Source organism: Triplophysa rosa, linkage group LG7 (assembly GCF_024868665.1).
Source record: "Triplophysa rosa linkage group LG7, Trosa_1v2, whole genome shotgun sequence".
Taxonomy (NCBI): domain Eukaryota; kingdom Metazoa; phylum Chordata; class Actinopteri; order Cypriniformes; family Nemacheilidae; genus Triplophysa; species Triplophysa rosa.
The window spans coordinates 78,861-82,500 of NC_079896.1; the positions used below are offsets into that span (position 1 = coordinate 78,861).

General features: G+C 37.0%; 1 long non-coding RNA gene across 1 annotated transcript in view; it reads right to left on the reverse strand.

Moving 5' to 3' along the window:
* Positions 1-800: 800 nt before the first annotated feature.
* Positions 801-3,640, reverse strand: part of LOC130557393 (uncharacterized) — a 3,986-nt gene continuing 1,146 nt past the window's right edge. Inside the window, exons 2-3 of the long non-coding RNA XR_008963298.1 lie at positions 3,505-3,576; positions 801-3,130 (exon numbers count right to left, since the gene is read on the reverse strand). This is a non-coding gene — a long non-coding RNA (uncharacterized LOC130557393). The remainder of the gene's footprint in view (positions 3,131-3,504; positions 3,577-3,640) is intronic.

Sequence of the window (3,640 nt, forward strand, 5' to 3'; positions counted from 1 at the left end):
ATACCTGAAATGTTGCCTCATTGGTGCACCAGTGTTGATAAGAGGCTTTTTAGCATGCATGCACGAATTTCACTAGTGTTTGTAAAAGATTACAGTAATACATATGCATGGATTCACTCGTGTTTGTAGATGCCTTTCATTAATAAATATGAACGAATTTCACTATTGCAGATCGATGTGTTTGTTTCACTGGTGGTTGTAAAATGTATTTCAGTAATACATATGAATGGTTTCACTGGTGTTTGTAAGATGCCTTTCATTAATGTGTATGAATGAATTTCACTAAGTTCGATCGATGGTTTTATTTCACTAGTGTTTGTAAGAGTCATTTCAGTAATACGTATGAATGAATTTCACTAAGTTCGATCGATGGTTTTATTTCACTAGTGTTTGTAAGAGTCGTTTCAGTAATATGTATGAATGAATTTCACTAAGTTCGATCGATGGTTTTATTTCACTAGTGTGTTTAAGAGTCATTTCAATAATTAAGGCCTACACGGCCCCTCATAAAAAACACCAATGGATTTCAAGATAATGAATCTTTTGAATAAAACTGCAGGCAGAAACTCTGCTGCTCTCATGTGGACATGACGGGAAAAACACACAAAAAAGCACAAACTGAAGCATTACAACTGAAAAAATGATTGACAGTCTCTTGGTCAGGGTAACTACTGCCTACTTCTGAAAGAGAGATGCATGGATTTGTTTGTGTGTGTGTGTGTGTGTGCGCGTGTGTGTGCATGCGTGCGTGAGTGCGCATTTACCTTTGAAAATCCACCATCAGACAAACACACGCAGGAAGGACCATTTTTAATCATCTGAATAATAATTGTACACTTTTACACAAACCGTGAGGATTTTTTTGATTATGAAAACTTTAGTCAATCATAGCAGTTCTCACATTCATTTATCCTTCATATATTAAATGTTTCTAATCGGCTGAAGTCTGAAGTTTTTTTAAACATCAGAAGCTCCTGAAACTCTAAAAACCTCTCAGATTCTCACAGCCCATTAGAGTCAATATAAAATAAACAAAATGTTATCACAAACAAAGAGTCAATTGGTCAAGTTATGCACTCCAGATCATTAAAAATTGAGGCATTTCTTTTCTGAGCAAAATACATTTACTCCAAACAAACAAATTATGTGTCACAGTGAAAACTGAAAGCCACGTGAACCTTCCAACACTCAATTAACCACCCACGCTAATATTACACTGCTAATTATTCACAGAAACACATCCACATGTTGTGTTAACATGTTTTATGGGGTCTTTTCCATAGAAATATCACACAAACCTCTCATTTTCAAATAAACATCATTTACTTGGATTAATAATCAGTTTACATGGTGAGGACGACTGGCTGACACATGCACACAATGAACTATAGGTGGTTCAGACTTTTACCATCATTGTGGGTACAATAGATATACCTGTATACACACACACACACACACACACACACACACACTGGTGGATGAGTTAGTAAAACACTCCATTAGTTGCCATGGCAACAGCAGCATTTCTGGCAAAAGTTCAGCTTGAAACTACACTCAGCCTCCACTTGTTTAACATACAAAACAGAAAGAGAAAACCACAGCAATTCCACAAGGTGTCGACCGCTGATCCGTCCTGCAGGTCATCCTAACGATAAACAGAAATCAATTTAACGGGTCATGTCAGAATATCTGAGGCTGTATTTATGTCTCTCTCTCCTTATAAACCCCAAGGAATATATAAACCTAAAAACATAAACATGAAATTATAAATTCTAGTTTAGAAAGGACACAATTGTGGATTTCAAATATATTTAAAGCTGCTGACATTTCTCATTTACCAATAAATTCAATTCATCATGAGCAGTTCTGTATGTTGTTAAATATCTACTAAAGAAAGGGAAAGATGATCATATGTGTGTTTTCGTCTGTCTGTCCACACAAAGATAATTCTGTAATATCAGTCATTTTTGGCCTTGCAGAGAAAAAAATGACTGATGTTATTATTATGATATTACTGATATGACCTTGTGGGGACAATTTCTTTAAATGTACAAATGCAGAAAGGTTTGTGTGATGGTTCGTTTACTTTGTACAGTATAAAAATCTTTATATCCATAGAACAACCCCATAAAACATGGAAACACAACATAACAGTGAGAATACAATCCTACAGACAGATATTCATACAGTTAGTATCACTGATGTATTAAAACTAAATTAAGACGTATTCAATTAAATATTACCTTTTTTCATTATGACTCTACTTACTGTATTTTGGCTCCATTTACTGTAATGTGTAACAATGCAAAATTGTGAAAAGAGTTCTAGAAAATAAATGTGTCACGTGTAGTCTAAATACAAGCGCACGACGATGGGGTATAATATCCAAAAGAGTACTCTAATAATAAATCCAGGAGCAAACACAGGAACATAAATCGCACAAAACATCAAACAATAGCAGCCGAGGAACACACGGGGCTTAAATACATGGAGAAACGTAATCACGGGGAAACTGAAACAGGTTAGGGGCAATTAACAACCCAGGCAGGAGAACAGAACACAGAAAACTAACCCTAAAACAGAGCATAACCGTGACAAAGTGAGAATTAAAATGAGAATTGTGTTTGAGGTGTCAAATCCTGTAGCCTCAGTCAAGCACGCCTGAGAAACCTGGACATAAACAGAAGAAAAGTTCATGGAAATATGTCCGTTGTCAGTTTTTGATGAATTAAAATCCAAATGAAATCTGCTCGTCGCGTCTCTTTAACAGGTCAACACTGAGACAAAAGGGGCCACATAGTGAATTGACTGTTGCTTTACTCTCGTCATGGGCTTCATTTGTTCCAGTTCAGACATTTTTTGTCATAAAGTCTTGTGATCAGGCAGCCTGTGGTGCTTCAAAAGTACAAACCAAAGTCATCTGTGTGTTATTTTTACTGACCCTGAACAACAAGTGTATTCATGTTCGGTGATGATGACACGTGCTGGTCAGCTTTACCATCATCTGTCCTTCTGTGCTGCACTTCATCATTTACACCACCTCCTGTTGCCATGGTTTCTAGAGTAATCTTTTACCTCACTATTGAAGCTTTCTGCCAATCAAGGTCACAGTAAGACAAAGACGTGAACCCTGGCAAATGACAAAGAGAATCTCAGTAAATTAACTGGTCAGCATGTGAAATAGCCAAATAGCCTCGGTTCATGATGTGAAGACTGAAAATTCTTTCTGCATGTCAAGCGTGTCAACAGCAGATGAATAAAGCGACTGAGTATAGACTTCTTGTCAGCAAACACCCACATGATCCTGAATAATCCCTCACTCAAACACACTGAAGATAACACAGAAAATACCAAACCGGTTCATCAATAACAGCAGAATTCAGTCAGTCTATAAGCGCTTCTGATGAAAGGAATGATCATGGTAATAATATGTATTACTATACCTAAAACTAAATAAACTGTGCAATTGTTTTTGGCATGATTACTATGAGTAGCATCACTCACCCCCTCCAGGTTCCGTCCAATCAGAGCACTGCTTCAGCTGATTTGTACTTTGTGTTTATTGTGTTGTTTTGCCTGTACAGCAGAGTGAACCGTGAGTCAGGTTCACATGACGCCCACACAGTCGCCCACACACACA